Source organism: Rattus norvegicus, chromosome 16 (genome assembly GCF_021556685.1).
Source record: "Rattus norvegicus strain SHRSP/BbbUtx chromosome 16, alternate assembly SHRSP_T2T, whole genome shotgun sequence".
Classification (NCBI taxonomy): Eukaryota; Metazoa; Chordata; class Mammalia; order Rodentia; family Muridae; genus Rattus; species Rattus norvegicus.
In genome coordinates, this window is record NC_141549.1 from 17040762 (window position 1) to 17062677 (window position 21916).

Below are 21916 nucleotides of genomic sequence, written 5' to 3' on the forward strand. Positions count from 1 at the left end.
TGCCTTCCTGGATGCTGCCATGCTCCAGCCTTGATGATGATGGACTGAACCTCTGAACCTGTAAGCCAGCCCCAATTAAATGTCGTCCTTTATAAAACTTACATTGGCCTGTTCACAGCAATAAAACCCTAACTAAGACAGGGACTGATGTCCCCTTATGGACTCTGTAAGCACCTGTCCTCACTCACATTGAAAGGACAACATAAACCCCATGTGTCTCCATATAAGGACCAGGCCTGACTTCGAAAGAAGACCATAAACACCAGCTCCAGGAATAGACCATAAATCCCCAAAATTAGGCGATAAGGCACCAGCTCCAGGAACAGACTATAAACGAGGTCATAAAACCCCTTCCCAAAGAACAATCTGGGGATAACCACAAAAATGGGGAAATATCTCAGGATGGGCCATCTGTGCTGGGTAGACCCTACCTCACCCCATGGCTAAATGTTCATGACAAAAGAATGCAGACCACATAGCAGCTACTAATAAAAATTTGGATTACTTAATCTTTCTAGAGAGTTCCTCTGGTTTCCTATAAGAAGGTCAGCATGCCTTTGTCTGGGGTTGCCATTTCAAAAAATGGTTGTCACTCTGCATGCTGATAAACCTCTTTGTCCTTGCCTACGATGTGAGTCCGAGGTCTTCTTTCAGACTCACATCATAGGCAAGTTTCAGACCCTTACAACATATGTGCATTCTCCAACCATCTCCATTCCTGCCACCTATATACATATAATAAAAAAAAACCCACAGTGCACATAATTCAAATAAGGGTCCATGATCTGAGCAGTTATGACCACATTGGCAGGCTCTCGGGTCATAGAAACAAGGTTTCTATGTAGTTGCTAAGTAGTTGCTGTAGGACAGAATGTCATGGGTTGTAATGCATGACTGACTTCAGAGGTATGAAAGTTAGAACTGGAAAGCTTTGTCGTTCTCTACCGAGGAGAGTTGGACAGGTAGCTGAGCTCAGCCCTGAACTCCAGATCAGGAGGAGCCATGACAGCGTCATAGCTTAGGCTATGTTAGTTTTAGCTGCCAGCTTGACTCAATCTAGACTCTTAGCTTTTTCCTTTTTCTTTTTCTTTCTTTCTTTCTTTTTTTTTTTTTCTTTTGGAGCTGAGGACCGAACCCAGGGCAAGCGCTCTACCACTGAGTTAAATCCCCAACCCCTCCTTTTTCTAATCAAATTTTTTTCACACAATATAATTTGATTATGTTTTTCCCTTACCCAACTTGTCCCAGATCCCCCTACCTCCCTGCCCACTCGACTTAACTCTCTTTTTCTCGATTCTTCCCAACTTCCCTCCCTTTCTTCCTCTCCCTTAAAAAAAAAAAAACAAAAATCTACTCATTGCATCTTGTTATCCATGTTTTGTTGATGTCGCTGGGAAGCCTGCCCTTTTCCAAAGGGAAACAGAGGAGCCATGGATCTGAAGGAGAGGGGAGGTGTGTGTGTGTGTTGGGAGGTGTGGCGGGAGGGGAAGCTGCAATCAAGATGTATTGAATGAGAGAAGAATAAAAAAAAAATCAAACATGAATATCCACAAGACAAAAAAAGGACAAAATAAAACAAAACAAAAAGTTCACCAAAACATAACAAAAGAACAACAACACAACCAGAGTTCATTTCCTGCTGGCCAATACTCCCGAGCATTGAACTGTATTCCTATTTACCAGCAGGTATCAATGGCTAATAGCTTCACTGTTAGTGGTGGAACTCCAGGTCTACTTCCCTCCCTCTCGGTGCTGGGACCTAGTCTGGCTTGAACCTGTGTAAGTCTTGTGCAGGCCGCCACAGTTTGAGTTCACCTAAGCACCAATCCCACTGTGTCCGAAAGACACAGATTCCTTGGGGCCATCCATCAGCCCTGGCTCTTAACAATCTTCCTTCCTTCCAAATCTTCTTGGGAAGGAGGTCTTAATGAAGAACTGTCTACATCAGGTTGCCTTGGGCATGGCTGTGAGGGTTGCCTTGGGTTTGAGCTCTAAACTGTGTAATAGGGAGAAAGGTAGGTGAAGACTAAGTATGTGTGTGGTTCCACTTTCTCTGCTCTTGACTGAAGATATGACTAGCTGTTCTTGCAACTCTTACCTCCCTAAAATGATGGACTGTGTGTCGCCTAGAATTGTGAGCCAGGGAAACCCTTCCTCTTTTAAGTTGCATTTTTCAGGGTATTTTATCATGGGAGCAGGAAACGAAACAAGGACAATAACTACAATAGAATTGAATCTCACAAAGCAAATATCAGTAGACCTATCAGTTTAATGCAACAAACGTGCTTATCTCTGTTACTAGATGCCAAACAAGATTTAGTTTACAAAAATAAAAATTAAAAAAATAAATAATTAGGGCTGGAGAGATGGCTCAGCAGTTAAGAGCACCCGACTGCTCTTCCAGAGGTCCTGAGTTCAATTCCCAGCAACCACATGGTGGCTCACAACCATCTGTAATGGGATCCAATGCCCTCTTCTGGTGTGTCTGAAGACAGCGACAGTGTACTCACATAAATAAGTAAGCAAATAAATAAATAAATAAATCTTTAAAAAATAAAATGATTGAATTAATTAACTGGCTTGGGACTCTGTTTAGTGATAAAAAGGTTTTCCTGCATGAGGAAGACCTTGGCTTCAATCCCCAGCACCACGAAAACAACAGGACGTTATTTTATAATCATAGTACATCTTCATAGATAATTTAGTATGTACCAAGGACTGTGTAAATCTTTATATGTGACACTCAGTTAAATCTTTGTAACAGCCCCTACAGGCATCATTATTCTGCAGAGGAGGAAGTTGATTCGGAGTAGTAACTTGACTGAGTCGCTGTCCTTGTTAGTTTTCTGTCAACTTAACACAAGCTAGGGTTATTTGGGAAGAGGAAATACAACTAAAAAAAAAAAGAGCCTCCATTTGAGTGTCATAGGCAAACTTGTGGGGCATTGATTATTAATTGATATGATAGGGTTCCCACTCAATGAGGGCAATGGAAAGTGGTTCTGGAGTGTATAGAAAGCGGGCTGAGCAAGCCCTGGGGAGCAAGCTAGCAAGCAGCATTCCTCGATGGTCTTTGCTTCTGTCCTTGTCTCCAGGTTTCTGCTTTAAGTTTCTTTCTTGGTTTCCCTTGATGACATAAGATGAAATAAACTCTTTATTGCCCAAGTTGTTTTGGTCATGGCATTTTATCATAGGAATAGAAACCCAAACAAAGACCGTCACACAGATAGAAATTGGGTTGAGAGTGGCTCTCCTGAGGTTAGATCTCATGTTGCTAAGTGTTGTGAAGAACCTTTCATCGTGACATACTATAGAAAGGTGGCAGGGCATGAGGGATTTGTATCTACAAGTGATTGTACACGGCGGGAAAGATTTTATTCGCCATTTACACAAATGCCCTAAAATATTTATGTGGGTTGACATTGAACCAGAGTTATATTAAGGAGATCCAAAATGTTATTAAAAATCTTAAAACAGGCTCAAAATAGACAGGGATTTATATCAGTTCTTGATGAAAAATATTATGAAAATATGAAACCTTTCTTTCAAATGAATTTAATCTGTTTTCAAATAAAAGCCTTAAAGCACATTCTCCATTCTCTCTCTCCCTCTCTCTCTCCCTCTCTCTCTCTCTCTCTCTCTCTCTCTCTCTGTCTCCCTCCCTTCCTGCCTTCCTCCCTCCCTTTCTCCCTCCCTCTCTTGAAAGAATGGAATATTCTTTGATGTAAAGATGTGGCAGAAACTATTACCTACCTACTATTGTTTCCCATTAGTTTCTATCCAACAGAACCACAGTTGGGTTTAGATAGAACTTGTTTTCAGAGAAGGTTGAGTCTTAACCTCATTCCAGGGAGTTATAACTATTTGCTACAGCAACCACACACTCCCTCTTTTTCTAGTGATTTTTTTTTGCAGTGATTTTTCCAAGAATGATGGCTCGCTAGTTAAGAACATGCACTGTTTCCGCAGAGGATCCAACTTTGGGTGGCTCACAATTATCTGTAACTAAAGATCCATAGGATCCAATGCCTCTAAAGGCATCTACATTTACAAGCACTTTACCATACAAATACACTACATATAAAACACACCTTTTTAACAGGGGTGTGAGTGGCTGGAGAGATGGCTCAGTGGTTAGGAGCACTAGGGGTTACTGCAGAGGATACCCAGGATTTTCGTCCCAGCAGCACAGGGCAGGTCACAACTATCTGTAATTCTAGATCCAGGAGATCTAATGCTCTCTTCTGGCCTCTGTTGGCACCATACCCACACAGTGCACATATATATTCACAAAGGCAAAACACTCATACACATAAAAATAAGTTGTTTTTAAAAATTGTTTTATGAAGGAAAAAATAAAGATGTTATCCCCTGGATATACTTGCTGTGTTCAGATCTACATACACAGCCATGTAATGATGAGGAGGCAAACAAGCAGCACTTGTTTTCAGCAAGCTGAGGGTTGTGTGTCCATGTTCTGCCCGCCTCATGGCACAACTACTCAGGAGGTAAAACACAGGGGGTTTCACTGTGCTTATACCAGTGGGGTGGGTGCCGGACTGCAGGGAAGCATCGAGACACCGCTCGGGGATGGGGATGGGGATGGGGATGGGGATGGGGATGGGGATGGGGATGGGGATGGGGATGGGGATGGGGATGGGGATGAGGGTGGGGTGGGAAGGTGCAGTCTGAGATGTGGGAAAGCCAGACCTGGATTCTGGGGAGTCCCCAAACCTGCGATGAAGCCAGAGCCATGGGATTCTCTGACTCTTGGACATCCAGGCGCTGCTGGGAGTCACAGAAGAGCCAGGGCCCCTGGACTGGGGACAGCGTCTAGCCCAGGGCCAGGGTAAAGGGGAGCTCCGGCTTGTCTCCGTGGTGGTTGTTCCTATCTTGCCTGCATGGCTTCCCACGGGAGGATCTTGATGAAAGAGACAGTCCATGTGTCTAAACTGTTTGTTGACTGTTAATGGTTGAAAATGATTACGTTCCTATACTGACACACTTCTCAGGGTGGACCTGAGATTGAAAACCTGTGAAGGGAGGAACGTCTGGGAAGGGACATTATTGGCTAAGCACTCAAGGCCTCTAGGTACCTCTTTAGCATGGAGAACTCTGGACCTATGTGACCAGGGGTCATGGTTCCTTATGGGAGAGGAGTGTAGCATGCGTTTCAGGTCAGGAATCTGGCAGGGAGTGGAAAGTCGCCTAGTCTCAGGCGTGTGCCCACCGAATCGCAGGGTCTCAACCAGCTTTACCTTACCAAGCCTCCTGGCATGGTTTTACCGTCCCACAAGGGTGGGGAGGCAGAAGAGTCTTTATTTTTTTATCTAATCATGGACAGTCTATTCATGAGCATCTTGTACACAGTAAAAGTTTACATTGCTTAACCAGCGTTAGGCAATTTTCTGTCACTTATATGTAAATGTGATATAACCAATAGAATATTACAATTTTTATAAAGGAACATGAATGGACAGAATCATCACCATTCCCACCAGCGATGCTTGAGATTTCCAGTTGATACTTTTGCCAACACTCAATCCTGCATGCATTCCCCACTGAAAGCCTACCAGCCCCCCAGACCCTTGAAGGTACTTAATGGTTTCAGGTTATTTGGCCTGGAGTGGTTTGAATGAGAAATGTCCCCGGAGGACGTACGTATTCGAATACTTTGTTACCCGTTGGTAGCACTACTTGGGAGAAGGTTTAGAGTTTGTAGAACTTGGAGGCTTGCTGAAGGAATTATATCACTGGAGGTGAGTTTGATGGTTCATAGCCTCACCCCAACTCTAGTTCTTGCTTTCCCTGTTTCTGTGTTGTAGATGAAAGATGTGACGGGCTGGCCTCCTGCCACCGGCTGCCATGCTCTCCCAGCCACAGGGACTCCGCCATTCTGAAGCTATATGCTTAAATAGACTTTCTTCCTTGAGTTTCTTCAGGCCATGGCAATTGCCTTATCATTCCTGGACGTCTTTATTATTGTCTCTCTGAAGGGCTGGGTTCTGGCCCCTCCAGCGATATTGAGTCTTATAAATGTCTGTTGTATAAGTCCTGCACTTCATGTGCTACCTGGACTGGAGACCTAACTCAGAACAAGTAGGCCGCTCAGTAATAAGGCTTATGTTCAGATTCCTCTCTGCAGGGTGGAATTGCAATGTGCCCTGTTCATTCCTTCCACTCTCTCTGATAATTACTAAACTTACTTTGCTTCACTCCAACTTGATCTGAAATACGTTTCTGTGTCACAGTCAAGAAGTGTCCATTTTTACTTGAGTGGCGGCCCTGAATGAGAAAGGAAACTCCTATAGCTACTGTTGGCATTGTTAGCTCATGGCTCTCTGCCGTTGCAGATGGGAAGTATGCATTGGTTCTCTCCATGCGTGCTAAGATTGTACATACATAGAAGACTCAGAAAGGAGCATTATCTGTTGGTAACGATGGTTTTGGTGAGAGAGAAGTACAGGAGTAAAAGATGAGAGAGAGGTCCCTTTGAAACTTATAGACATGGGTGTTGTTGGAAAATTTAAACCCAAGTAATTGAAAAATAAAATACTGACAAAAAAAAAGTATACTCACACTTCATATCCTGGGTACCTGGGTTCTGGAAGATGGCTTTCTCCATCTCGTTTAATCGTTCATTGTTATAGAAAAATCATCTGTAGAAGAGGAAAGACCCATTATTCTATTCACAAAAAGGACATGCTCATATTTTGTCTAGAAATGCTTAAAAGAAAGAGCCTTGGAGAAAAAGTCTGCAGATGTAGTCCTTTTCCTAGCATCCTGTTCAGGGTGACATGTGTCCAGACAAGTCTCAGTTGGGATGAGGGGAAACTCTGCCTCTCAGACGATAGCCTGCTTTGAGTAGAATACCGCCACCCTTCTGACCCCTTACTGGAGACCGTCTCGATGATACCCTAAAGTACCAACCGTATTTCTTCATGGGCACAGGGACAGAGACCTCAGGAGCTAATGTGGAATCAGTGCACTGGGTTTCTGCTCCTAAGGAATGCTACCGAGCTGTTAGAGCTGGTGTGACGCCAGCTAAGGGAGGAGCCAGCAGCAGCTGTTTCTGTGCTCCCTCCACACTCCCTTCAGCAGGCATCCGCTCAAAGCTCTTGCCTAGCAGGTCTTCTCTTCGGGGGGTTGGAATCCCTGTCACCCTGTCAGTTGCCATAGAACCGATCCTCATGGGACCTGCAAACGAGCCTTCTTTCCCTTGGAACCTAAAGTGATAGCTCTGACTTGTCTCTGGCACCAAGGACGTTAGCTAGCCGAGGGAGTGGCTCTAGCCAGGGCCCCAGTTCAGAAGCACTCACTTCACTAAGAGATCCTCACATGTCCCAACACACAGGCCTGCTTCTATCCCATCACACTGTGGTTTTTGCCTGCAGACTCCCAGGTGTCTTGGCGCACGTGCTATCTTAGTCTCGACTGCCCTTCCTCGTGCTTATTTGTCTGCGAAAGCCTTCATGCTTCAGTGCCTAGGTAAAGCATCAGTTTTCTCTGTACACGCTTCTTGGATTAGTTACTCGCTTTACGACTCCTAGAGTTTGTTCTTGATATTAGTACTGCCCTGTCACAACCCTCTTTACCCGACTCCCTCTATAAAAGCCAGAGACTAGGCACATCCTATCCGTTAGATCAGGATTGACTGAGGTGATGTGAGATTTAAAGAGATCAACCTCTACAGAACAGCATTCTCTTTCAATCAGAACAACAGACGTCGGTCAGTCTTGCCCCAAGAGCCAGAGGTCTTACAGGGCAGAAAGTAGAATTTTTGGATGGGAAGATTTTGTTCAAAGACTGATTTTTGGTGGAGGTCTGATTGTGTTGGCGTAAGTGTCAGCCCTCCTGACATTTTGATGTTTTGTCAGGAGCCTTCCAGTTCCTAGGGCCTGGACAACTCTTCCTATAAGGACTTTCTAAGACTATCTGAGGGTTTTAGGTTATTAATCTTCCACTGCCCACGTTCCAAGCAAGGAAATGTTGACTCTTAGGAAAAACCATTGGTCTTCTCATAGCAACTTGGTTCTGCATATAGTATAACTTCCCTTGCAAGAGAGGAGATCCTAAAATATATCCCATCTGCCCCCCAAAAGTCTTGTTCTTCACAAGATGTACTAAAAAATGTATAAATCTAACAGAAGGTTAAAATAGCTAATAAAAAAAAGTCTCTTGGGGGTTGGGGATTTAGCTCAGTGGTAGAGCGCTTGCCTAGCAAGCGCAAGGCCCTGATTTTGGTCCCCAGCTCCGAAAAAAAAAAAAAAAAAGAAAAGAAAAGAAAAGAAAAGAAAAGAAAAAAAGTCTCTTGTGTAAAGAAAAAGGGCAATGTCTTCTGTTTCGATGAATTTTTTTTCCTGTTTTCTTCTCTCCTGACTCCTATACCTCTATAGAAAGGGAAGCCTTCTTAGCTTTTTTTTTTTGTTGTTGTTGTTTTTAAAGATTTATTAATTTATTATATATAAGTACACTATAGCTGTTTTCAGACACACCAGAAGAGGGCATCAGATCTCTTTTACAGATGGTTGTGAGCCACCATGTGGTTGCTAGGAATTGAACTCAGGACCTCTGGAAGAGCAGTCGGTGCTCTTAACCGCTGAGCCATCTCTCCAGCCCGCCTTCTTAGTTTTTAATACTCCTTTTAATTATAAAAATTACTTGCTGTGTATGATCCATATGTGAGCAAAGGTACATGCTTACCCCATGCATGCATATGTGGAGGTCAGAGGACAACATTTTCGGAGTCAGTTTTCTCCTTTCTTTGTGGCTTCCAAAGATCTAACTCGGGCAATTAGGTCTATATGGACTAATTTCTGCTACTGAGTCAGCTCGATGGCCTTGGTTTCCGTGCTCCTTTAAGGATAACTGTTTGCTGTTGTCTTTGGTAAGCACCAACGTCACAACGATGTGCTAAAGAATCCTAGACAGATAAGAGCTACAGTAAATACATACAACTTATTAAAAGGCATAAGGGTGGGCTGAAGTCTTCCATAAAAAGAGATTTTATAGATATAAGTTACTGTTGACAGTGGAAAATATAGGGGGCAGAAGAGACTTGGATAAGGACATTTTTTAATACTCCGTATTGTATGTGCGTATATTCACTTCCTGTTGTGAAAGGGAATCTGCATACTCACCAATAGCTTAACGCACAATTAATAGTATTAATAGTTAATGCTCTACACCTTAGATGGCCCCATAGAAGAACCCAGAAAATGTGAGAGGAGTATAGTAACGCGAGAGACGTAGGCATCTCATGGCTCAGATGTGTGGCTGATCACCTGACCAGGAAGACAAGACTAAACTGTGAAATGATTGACTGCCTTCATTCCTCCCTCCCTGTATAATCTGCTGGCTGGAAACGGGATGGAAGACAGATCGGTTTCACGGTAGCCGCCTTCTCCAACTGCTGACTCACTGCAGCGACATTCAAAGATTCGACTCTTGACTCTGCATATTGATGCTTGTTGTGACAGGTGCCGCAAACTCTCTCATTCCTCTTACAATGACGTCCCAAATGGAGCTGGCGTTTAGATTATGGGCATGAAACCAGAAAGGGTTTCAGCTCCACCTTTTCTATAGTTCCCTCTAAAGTAGGTTGTGTGGTTAGTGATTAGTCTCTTCTGTACGTCAACGAGCAGGTACACACACCTACACTCACGTATCAATCATCTTAATCGCTGGCCCATTGAGTCACCACACTAGGGGAACAGGATCCAGTATCGATGAGCATGCTTTCGAGCCTTTCAACCATGCTACCCAGGAGAGAAAACTAAGTCTTTCTGTCACTGAAGGAGATACAGATTCTAAATCTTTTGTTTTCTCCTGGAGGACCAATGTGGAGGATGCTTTTCTGCACACCTGGCAAGTTATCTCCATTGATTCCATCAAATCCATTCATGGCATATTTAGTAAATGACTTATATTGATAGACACCCATTATCATCATGAAAGGATTTCCATTAGGTTATCGTGACCAAAGCTGTGCTAGAAGCTGGGCTGCCTTTGTAAGGATCAACTCAAGCTCATTCTGGTAGGATATATTAGGAGTTGCAGGTCTGCCCAGGCTTTAGCTTTGAATGATTACATTTCCCAGAATGAACACATCCAGTGCCACCTGAAACAATATTTAGTTTCGGTTACTGTCTGAGAGGCTTGTCCTTCTTATAACTTTGTAAAAAAAAAAAAAAACAAGTAGTAAGGAAACGTGCAACTGAACTCATTTATCTGATTATCTGAAGACTGAAGAGTCAGACTAGGATTCAAAGGAAAAAATATTACACACTCAAGTTTGTAGCAATGCCACAGCAGTCAAGAGGCAGAAGCCACTCAAGAATCCATCCGCGGATCAATAGACAAGGTTTGAGATAGATTGGTCTACCAAGCTCACATTCAGAGTGTGGAAACCAGCCCAGAAATATTTTGCAGATTGGCCCAAGTTTTTGTTACAGTATTTCTTCAAAGAGGATTTGGCTAATACTGATTAGTTATTTCTATACCCTGACCAGCAGGCACACTTGTGCTCAAACACTCTCAACACCCCACCACACACACACACACACACACACTCAGTGTGCTGTGCTGTGCTGAGTCTATCCCACTATTTGTTTTTGTTTTTGTTTTCTTTTTCTTTTTCTTTTTCGGAGCTGGGGACCAAACCCAGGGCCTTGCACTTGCTAGGCAAGCGCTCTACCACTGAACCAAATCCCCAAACGTATCCCACTATCTGTTATGTGGGATGTATTCCAATACGGGTATCTGCCAGTTCAATACTATATATATAAACACATATGTGTATTTACATGCAAATGTCCACCCTCTATCATTATCTATCTATCTATCTATCTATCTATCATCTATCTATCTATCTTCACTCCTAAAAATGGAATTCTGACAAATGCTACAACATGGATGAGCTGTGGAAACATTATCCTAAGTGAAGAAATGCAGTTACAAAATCACAAATACTACAACATTCCACTTTATGAAATATATATGATGGTCAGATTCACAGACACAAAGCCCAGGCGTGGTTGCAAGGTTAAGAGAAAAACAGGGAGTTATTTAATGAGGATTGAGTTTCGATCCTGCGAGACAAACAGCTTCTGGAAGTCTTGGGCACCGATGAAAACATATATATGCTACTGAACTGTGTAACTGGTTAAAATGTCCAATTGGATGGTCTGCTTTCTAGAAACCACAATAAAAAAAAGTTTAAGTAAACAAAATTGAAGCTGGAGAGGTGGCTCAAAGCTTAAGCCTAGAAGGCAAAAGCAGGTGGATCCTTGAGTTTGCGGCCAGCCTGGCCGACAGAGTTACAGGATAACCTGGGCTACATAGAGAAACCCGGTTGGGGGAGGGGAGGAAGAGCACTTACTGCTGTTAGAGAATCAGAGTTCAGATGCCAGCACCACGTCAGGTGGCTCACAAGTGTCTGTAACTCTGGGTCCCCTTCTGAGCTCTGTGGGCACATCCACACCCGTACAAGTCAATACACAGATCTACCAACCCACAAGTAGATACACAGATTATATATATATATATATATATATAGATATATATATAGATATAGATATAGATATAGATATATAGATATAGATATAGATATATATACATATATACATATATACATATATATGTATATATATATATATATAACACACACACACACACACACATGCACACACAACTAGCTGGTGAACCCCTCATTCTCACCAGTCTTGTGGTTTTCTTTACTGTGGTGTTGGGTTTCTTATTATACTAGAATATATATATATATATATATATATATACACACACACACACACACACACACATATATATATATACATATGTATATATATATGTATATATATATGGAATAAGTTTCATCAGTGCCTTGGGTTCTGAAGATGGTAGAAGCCGAGGGTGTTGCCAATGAATGGCAGAATGAGCACACGCAGTCCCTAGGGGATATTCCGAGCCTGGCACAAGAAGTCTCAGTCCCAGCAGACACCGGCCTACCTCGTAGCAGTTTTCTAGGCCTCCTAGTTGGCCTGGATAAAGCTTTTAGCTCCTGCTTTTAGAGAGCTGTTACTTCAGAGTTCCCGAAATTCCTCTGCCTGCACAGGTTGTGACGTCACTGAATGCAAAACACTTGGAGGCTCCCTTCCTCACACCTAATTTACATTCCAGTCCTATCTTATTAGACTAACATTACACAGCTATTAAATTTCAGACATGGGGTCTGGGTTGAACTCTGTACGTAAAAGGCTTTATCTCTGGGAGCACAGTCACTTATCTCGCTACAGCTGTGCTTTCTCTGAAGCGAATAAGGTAACAGTTTCTAGTCAGTGCAGGGGGTGGCGGGGCTGATGACACATTGCCTTCCAGGTCTTAGCTCTAGAGCCTCATACTAGGCGCACTCTTTCTAGCACCGTGCAAACCAAGCCAAGGTCGCTGACAGAGGGATCCTTTCCTATGCTAAGACATTGTCTTCGTCCCAACCTCTGCCTCTGCTCGTCCCACAATAAGCATTTCTTCCACCAAGTCCCAGACGTATCCCACCTTCTTCCTGAAGGCTATACAGACCCTTACAGGAAGGACCAGGGTTGGTTTACAGTCTCCGGGAAATGGCCGCATCTCTGTACTGTAGTGTAGCTGTAAGGTAACTGCTATAGGTGGGTAGGTCCTGCTGAGTACCTCAGAGATGCTTGAGCCATGTGGGAGGCTCTGAGGTAGTTACTTAGGCTTCTTCTGAGCATGTGGGAATAGTCTCTTTGTAGACATCACAGCTCCTATCGCCAAACTAAGTCTATGCAACCCCTTAGGTAAAGGGCATTTCCTTTATGATCCAGGAGTCTTGTTGGCCAGTGCAAGCCTTGGCCAATAAGAGCATGTGACTAAAAAAGCTCTCTGAAGACTATCACCTAGGTCCTGACGGGCTGTGGGCTGTGCTTCAATTCACCCATGAATGAAACTCTGGGCAGTGCAGCTGGTTTCCCTTTTGAGTCCATGGACCTAATCTCTGTCCCTCCACTTCCTGCCTGGGTTACATCTCAAAGTCGAGGACAGCTCTGTTTTCCTGCCCTCCCCAAGAGCCAGTGTCCCTGCCTTGTTGCTCTCAGGATTTCAGGCAACTGTTTTCAGGTGTGGCTGCAGTGTACCACACGTGGTTACTGTTCCATTACTGGATGAGAAGGATTACGGCCAGGACTGTGTGTTGGACTGATTTCTTTATCTTTCTTCCTTTTTTGTTTTTTAATCTCACAGGCCTGGAACTGTGTACGCAGACCAGGTGGGTCTCGAACTGTGGCAATACTCCTCCTGCTTTATTGACTCCTGAGCGCCACATGTACAGGACTGCACCGCCACACCTGGCCAAGCTCTCTTTCTTTTAGGTTTCCATAGGAAGGCTCTCACTATGTAGGCCAGGCTGGTCTTAAACTGTCATCTACCTGTCTCAGCCTCCAAAGTGCCAGAATTACACATGTGTGCTACTGTGCCCGGCTCCAACGTGCTGGGCTCCAGTTTCTTTTTGGCCTGTGCCATCAAGCACGAACGGCTCGTGCCTCAGTATTCATTTGTTAGGCTCTTAACAGTTATGGGTCGCTATGATTATGTTAATAATTATATCAATTTCGAGTTACCAAGTCACGTGTCTGAAACAGTGCTGATCACTAGCTATGCTATCTCAGGTTCGTGTTGAGATGGCTCTGTCCCTGGTTTCAGTTCTTCCACATCGTATAAAACAGTGGGCTTTCAGACCCCGCTTTGCTGGGACAGACCCTATCTTATAAGCACCTTTTGACCCTGTTCTGAGGATACAGGATGCTGCTGTACCCGGGGAGACATGTGGATCACACCATCTGTCTGATACCACTTCATGGCACAGAATGACAAACGACTTAATCCTTGAAGTAGAAAATGTATCTGGGTGAGTTGAACTGGGACCAGAGGTACACCCAAGGCATGTGGAAACTGCATCAGGAAAGTCAGGCCCAAGGACTTTTGGGCACGGCAGACCAAGGAGACTAGAACTCCTGTATCTGGACCCCATAAAGAGGTAGCGCTGTACTGTCAGTGGGCTCCATCTGCCTGGAGTCTGTCAAGGGACAGACAGGCAGAAAACTCTCGCTAAGCCAGGGGCTTCGGCTCAGGGTGGTCCTGGCTGATGACGTAGGTTCCTTGACTTACCCTCTGTTGTCATCCTCCAACTGCTCCTTTGTCTGGCCCTGGCCCTGGCCCTGCCCTCTCAGTCCTGAAGCTGGGCCTGTTCCAACCTGTGGTTACTGGTGGCAGAGGTAGTGGCAGCAGTGACGACACAGGCTGTGGCTCTCCAGAGAAATCTAGCTGGTTCGTTTATTTCAACGCTACAGACTCTTGCTTACCAGTTATTTCCTAGTTTTGGCTTCTCAGGCCTTTTTAAAAATCCTTTGCCTCTTACGGCAGTGATGTCACATGCCTTTAATCCCAGCGTTCAGGAGGCAGAGGCAGGCAGATCTGTGAGATGAGGCCAGCTTGGTCTACAAAGTGAGTTCCAGGACAGCCAGGGGTATGCAGAGAAGCCGTACCACAACCTCCCACCCCAAAGCCAAAACAAAACTTACCAAACCAACCAAATCACAACCCAAACCAAAGACCAAAAACAAAACAGGAAAAAAGCCTTATTCCCTTTGGGCTTTACAGACATTCTATAATATGCGCATGCGCACTCACATAAATAAATAGACTACAGCTGAAACTTTTACCACCAGTCTATAACATGCGCATGCGCATTCACATAAATGGGCTACAGCCGCAAGAAACAATATGCGCACGCGCACTCACATAACTCACAAGACTACAGCTGCAAGATCATATAGAGGGAACCCAAAAGGGAAGACAGAGAAACATGGCCATGGGGATAGTCGCCTGTCACACCAGCAAGATAGTACACACTAAACACCCCCAACTCCTCCTGAAGAGAACGGCTTTATAGAAGGTCGACTTAGATTATTTTCTATTTGCCTGACATAACACGGCTGTCCTTCTGCAATAAAAGTCACAATAGCTGCTAACTGGCAAGCAAAAGCAGAGTTTGAAAAGATGAAGCAGATGTGACACAGATATTAGAACAGACAGGGATGCCAACATAACGATGATTGACAGGAAGTCCTGAATGGGGAAAAAAACGGCCGGAATGTAAGAACTGCTGGGTCACGCAATCGGAAGTGGAAATGCCAAAAATAATCCAAATAAAAGTGCTCCATCACAGAGAGTCCCCGTTGTGGAGTCGGGTAGCATTCAAGAAAGCAGAATCACTAGGTGCTTCTGATCTGAACTTTTAGTCTAGGAAAATGCTTGAGACTACATCCTGGAAGAGCTTTTAGTGAGACTAGGAGACTGCAGAGCCTAACAAAGCCAGAAGGACAGGGTTGCCTGAGGACTTGGGCCTTCCAGTCCTACCCTAGTGTGATTATGGCGGGACTGACCCTCCTCAACCTTATAGCTACTGTGACTTTCTTCGTTCAGTTTTTTTCCTTTACTTTGGGCAGTAACCCATTTTGTCTTTGTTATTTCTCCTTTTCAAGAATGAGATGTCAGTTATATTGCCCTATGGCCATGTTCTAGAAGCCATTTGTTAATTCCCTTTCTTCTCTCTTCTATCCTTTCTCCCACCTTTCTTTCTCCTTCCCACCCTTCCCCTTCTTTCCTCTGTTCCTTCCCTTGTTCCTTCCTCCCTCCTCTTTTTTTTTTTTTTTAACTTTTTGAGACAGGATCTTGGCACTTAGACCAGGCAGGCCTGGAACTCACGATCTTCTGTGTCTTCTGAGCGCCAGGATTACAGGAGGGTACCCCGACACTGGCTAGTTTGTTCCTTTAATCAGCTCAGAGTTGGAGAGAACTTTCCCAAAAGGTGAGTGTCACTTTAGTCTCACCAGAGCTCATTCAGATGAAACTTTGCACATTGAACTCCTCAGTTGGTGCTAGAAGTTTGGACTTTGGGGGCTGTACGTATAGACTAGATGCATACAAGAAGGGTTTGGATGGGAAAGCTGGAGTAGAGAGTCACTGTTTCAACCTACTCCACCAAATTCATGTTAGAATACTGTTGCTACATGAGACATTTAAACTTACCTTTGAAATTGAAAATTCACTTCACTTTCTTCCCTCCAAACCCTCCCATACACGCACCCCTCCCCCATTGTTGCTCGTTCTTTAATTGATGTTACAGGCATTTATATATGTGTGTGTGATATATTTTATACACATACATTATATATATGTGTATATGTACATATACATACATATCTTTTTAAATATAGAAATACAACCTGCTCTGTCAGTATACCATAACTTGTTTTCAGGACTGACTACTTAGTACTGGATAACCGGTTTTCTCTGTGTAAGACTATTTCTCTTACTTTGCTTAGTTGCCAGGGCGTGGCCTCCCAAGCTTTTCTCCATCCACATTAGCAAACCCATTGCTCCTCAGTTACTCAAGACATTGAAGATTAGGAAGGCTCAGTTCTCACAAATGAACACTGTTATCAAGAGTAGCTTCAAGCAACTGCTTTGTCTTTGCAGGAGCAAGCTCTGATGAAAAACTGTTTGCCTGTCCCCCGTCCCTTCCCCAAACGCTCATTTTCTTGCTCTCTGTTTTTACTAAGAAATGAGGCAGCAAGAAGGGCTGTACCAGATGCAGGCAGGCTCCTTGACCCTGGACATCTTAGACTTCAGAATTCTCAAAAATTATTCTTTGGCCTTGGCAAATTACCCTGTTTCGGGGATTCTACAAAAAAATACAAGATGTAGTAAGATCCAAATTGATAAAAGCAACAAGAGAAACAGTCAGAAGTAGAGTGGAGGAATTTAGCTTCTCGCTCTCTCTTGGTAAAACTCAAATAGGAAGAAGACAGTACGTATACAATCACCTAGGGATCCCTATCAATCGATTGGATTTTTATTAATGTTTATAAAATGTTTCATGCAATACCAACAACATGCATTCTTTTTAAAACTTTCAACTGAATTAAATTTGACCTAAAGCAGCCTCCGTATGTATCGCACATTAAGAAAGGAATTGTAATGAACAACCAGGTTGAATTCTGATGACAGTAAGAGTCCTGATCAACCATAACAGCCAACCTTTCAACCAATTGCTTCTACACACTGCTCAGACATATCCAAATGAGATGAACGCTAAGATCAATCCAATCAGACCATTTATGGGAATCTACAAGACAGTGGTGAGGGAAAGCAAAGATAATTTGGATTAGTGGAAGCTACTCTCTGCTCACAGATTCGAAGACTCAATGTGCCAACTGTTTCCAACTTGAATTATAGGATGAACAGAATCTCAGTAAAATTCTAGCAAGGTACTTTGTAAAGGTCAAGAAGTTCAACTTCAAGTTTATATGAAGTGTGAAGAATTTAAATAACGAGTCTAGTAATAAGTGTTGATGTACTCTCAAAACTGTTCTTGAGATCCCATCTCAAAACTTCCTAGACATCTGCACTGCTTAGAACCGTAGCACAACAGCTGTACACAGGCACGGTCCAGCGGAGCAGAAAGCAGTCTAGAAATAGAGTCAGGCAAGTACAGACAACTGACCTTTGACGAATGCACAGAAGTGACTCACGGGAGAAAGGACAGTCTTTCCAATGAACGGTGCCAGAATAATCAGACAAACAGATGAAATAAAAAAGAATCTGGATCCACACCTTGAGCCCTCCATAAAAGTTGATCCAAAATGAATCATAGACCTGGCTGTGGGCTGAATGGAGTTAGTTGCCTCATGGGTTATGTGCTGAAGACTTGGTCTTTAATGTAACTGTAGTGGGAGGTAGGATCTTTAAGAGGTACAAGGTGATCAGGCCATGAAAGCACCACCCCCGAAAGGATTAATGTCTGCCACTAAGAAATGGGTTGGGAGCCAAGAGAGCTGGAGCCATGACAATTTTCTCCTTGTGGGAGAGGGGGTTAGACCACACCCACGTTCCTTCCTTCAGGTCTCAATGACAAACCACAGTTGGATTCCTCCAGCCTTCCTCCAGGGAAACCAGGGAGTTTATTGGGCTTACTTACAAAACATGGCTGAGGGTTTACTGACAGGAGTATGCCAATTCCAAGGCAGCCACATTGCAAATGCTTTCCCAGAGCTGAACCTTCTTCTTGAATCTCCCTCAAACAGTCTACTACAGCCTCTCCCAGGAGACCCAGAGGCCATCTGCAATTAGGGCAGATGACTGGCTAGAGTCCAGATGGATATTCAATCGAGGCTCACATGACTCTCCCATTCCCTCCTTCTATGAGAGACAGTCAACAGTTTACAGGCAGGCTCAGACAAACTTAAAGTTGGTGGCAGTTTGCACGAAATAAGTCTTCTGTCCTTTCTCTTGCTCAAATGTTTTGATGGCCTTTGTATGTGCTGGTTTCCCTGTCTGCCTTTTCAGCCATGTTGTAATACTCGCAGCCCGTGCCCTTATCAGAAGCCAGGAACCTGGGACTCTTTAATTTCCACCTCTGCTTTCTAAATCAAGCGCCAAAACAACCAACCAACCAAAGCACATTTAAGGGGTAGTTGAACTTGGTAGGTGCTTAACGAATCACTACTATTTTTGAATTGGTCATTGTTTTGCAGTTTTGCAAATTATTAAAATCTATATAAGCCAAAGCAGGGCACCTTTACAGAAAATTGTGTGCTAATTAAATATTCATGGGAAGAAAACCACAAAAGGAAACTTTTTATTTAGGCCTTTAAAAGCATTTTATTCTTTGTGATTTCATACATGTATACAATACAATTTGATCATATTTACCTTCAGTCCCCTGTGACTCCTCTAAGCCCCATCCCACCTGTGTGGTCTGCTTCTGTTCTGTTTGTTTTGTTTGAATGGTCCACGGAGTCCATTTGTGCTGCTCCTACACTTGTGAGTGAGGGACCATCCACCAGAGCATGGAGTCAACCGACCATGGACCTTAGCCCAAAAGAAGGCTGATTCTCCCTTCCCTAGAAGTTATGGCTGCTGGGAGCACTTAGATAGGGTCTTCTTCCTCAGGTCTGGAATGTAAACTGGCTTTATTTTGTGCAGGCAACTATAGTTGTGAGTTCATAAACGCAGCAGTCCTGTTGTGCCCAGACCATATGGGTTCCTCTTAACTTCTGACTTTTACTGTTTTCTACCCTTTCTCTTGAGTTGATCCTTGGGTTGTGTGAGTGTGTGTGTGTGTGTGTGTGTGTGTGTGTGTGTGTGTGTGTGTGAGAGAGAGAGAGAGAGAGACTATGTGTGCGTATGTGTGTGTGTATATAAGTGTGAGTATGCGTGTGTTTGTGTGTGCGAGTGTACTGTAGATGCCTCACTGGTGACTGAACAGTCCTCAATTCACTCTTTGAAGCTCGTGAAAGACTCCATTGTCCTCTGACTCTGTGGAAGACTGACACCAGGAGCCTTGCTTCTGATGGGCCCCTGGAGCTAAGCACCATTCCAAAGAACAGTTACCAGAGCATGTGTGCCTGTGTATGTGCCTGTGTGTGTGTGCCTGTATGTATGTGTGTGTGTGTGCCTGTGTGTGTGTGTGCCTGTATGTATGTGTGTGTGCCTGTGTGTGTGTGCCTGTGTGTGTGTGCCTGTGTGTGTACCTGTGTGTGTGTGCCTATGTGTGTGTGTGTTCCTGTGTGTGTGTGCCTGTGTGTGTATGTGTGTGTCTGTGTGTGTGTGCCTGTGTGTGTGTGCCTATGTGTGTGTGTATTCCTGTGTGTGTGCCTGTGTGTGTATGTGTGTGTCTGTGTGTGTGTGCCTGTGTGTGTGCCTGTGTGTGTGTATATTCCTGTGTGTGTGCCTGTGTGTGTATGTGTGTGTCTGTGTGTGTGTGCCTGTGTGTGTGCCTGTGTGTGTATGTGTGTCTGTGTGTCTGTGTGTGTCTGTGTGTGTGTGTGTGTGTGTGTGTGTGTGTGTGTGTGTGAAGTGGTTTGGGAAGTAGTTAAAAGATACATTTCCATTAGATTGAAAGGATGAGCTCAAGAGATCTGCTGTCCAGCACGGAGACTATAGTTAATCAAGCATGCATATAAGAAAATCACGAAGAAACTAGATTTTTAAGTGAGCTTACTACAAAAAAGAGAGTAAGGATGAGCAATAATGTTTAAGCTAATTATGTCTATATTTGGCCATTCCACAATGAATACATATTTCAAATCGTTATGTTGTAACGATATATATATGTAACGTTATGTTGTACTATAAATATATGTAGTTTTTGTTAAATGAACAAACCAAAAAACCAAACCAAAACAACAAAAACCAACCAACCAAACAAAGAAAAGCCACCACCCACAAAAACAGTTCCGAGCCTGGGCAGAGGCAAGTTAAAGTCATGAAGCACTGCTGCCACCCTGTGGCGATATAAGGAAAGGCAGTAGGCCTCTCATCCACAGAGAGCAGAAGTACTGGAAGCTGCATTGACCCCTTGCAGCTACAAGAACTGGCTTAAAATGATGTGAGTCCAGGAAAAAAACCATCAGTGATGGTAAGAACCGTGGTACCACCAGCAGCCTGGGAATTCTTGGTGACCCTGATATGTCCTTCACAGAATAACTCATTTAAATGACAGAGAAGCTGAGGACGGGAGCATTTTGGTCGTTTCTTTCACTGCTTAGGTGGTAAATAATCATATGACCGGAAGAACATGACTGAGAATCACGTCTCCCTCCCGTAGCCTAGCTTTGCCATTGCACTGTGGGTAGAGCGCCTTTAGAAAGCTCCCAAAGGCCTGCCGAACCCCAGGCAAGGACCGGCAAGTTCAGAAGTCCGAAGAGGACAAATCACACAGTGCAATAGCAATACAATCGCCCTGCTCCGCGGAGGAAGAGGTTCCCAGGACTAGCAGATCCCTCACATCCACAAAGCCAGAGAATAAGGCAGAAAGAGAAGCCGCCGGGGAAGTTACTCCATGACTGTCAGGTGCTGAGGCCTTTTCCATTGTTGTGAAGACAGAGGTACCACGACTAAGGCAACTTACAGAAGTAAGCGTTTATTGGGGCTTTACAGTTGCGGAGGGTGAGGCCATGACTGCCAGAGCAGGGAGCATGGGAGCAGGTGGACAGTCGTGGCACTGCGGTAGTAGCTGAAAGTTCACATCTCATTCACAACTCTGAGGCAGAAGTTGCAGGAGGGAAAGGGGAAGGAGGGACAGAGGGAGGGAAGAAAGGAGGGAGGAAGAAGGGATAGAGGGAAGGGGAGGGGGAGGGGGAGGGAGGGAGGGAGGGAGAGGGAGAGGGAGAGGGAGAGGGAGAGAGAGAGAGAGAGAGAGAGAGAGAGAGAGAGAGAGAGAGAGGAGATTGAGCTTGGTGTGGGCTCCTGAAACCTCAAGGTGTGATCCCAGATCACTTCCTTCCACCAGGCCACGCCTCCAAATCCTTCCTAAATGCTTCCACCAACTTGGGACCAAACATTCAAATATATGATCATTCTTTTTTTTTTTTTTTTAGATTTATTTCTTATTTATTTAATGTATATGAGTACACTGTCACTGTCTTCAGATACACCAGAAGAGGGCATTGGATCTCATTACAGATGGTTGTGAGCCACCACATGGTTGCTGGGATTTGAACTCAGGACCTCTGGAAGAGCAGGCAGTGCTCTTAACTGCTGAGCCGTCTCTCCAGCCCATATATGATCATTCTTACCCAAACCACTACACCATCCAAGTCACAAAAAAGCTAAACTATAAATAGGATTCCACGGTGGTGAAAATGAAGAAACAGAGCTGTTCATTCGCATATTAACAAGGTTTGCTTAAAATTATTTTCTGGCAAATGAAAACGTTTGTGTATATGCTTTGAGTTTTATAAAGGACTCAGAATCATGTTGACACAACATGAAAGAAAAGCATAATAAGACACACATTTCGTAGTAATCCTATCACTCAAATGGCCATCTTATACATACA

The 21916-nt window shown here is 44.0% G+C and overlaps 1 protein-coding gene across 3 annotated transcripts in view; it reads right to left on the bottom strand.

Moving 5' to 3' along the window:
* Positions 1–21916, bottom strand: part of Dydc2 (DPY30 domain containing 2) — a 54582-nt gene that overhangs the window by 4629 nt on the left and 28037 nt on the right. For all 3 annotated transcript variants that reach the window (XR_015639576.1, XR_015639575.1, XR_015639574.1), the window contains one exon: positions 6580–6659. The gene's annotated coding sequence lies outside the window, so the exon portion shown is untranslated. The remainder of the gene's footprint in view (positions 1–6579; positions 6660–21916) is intronic.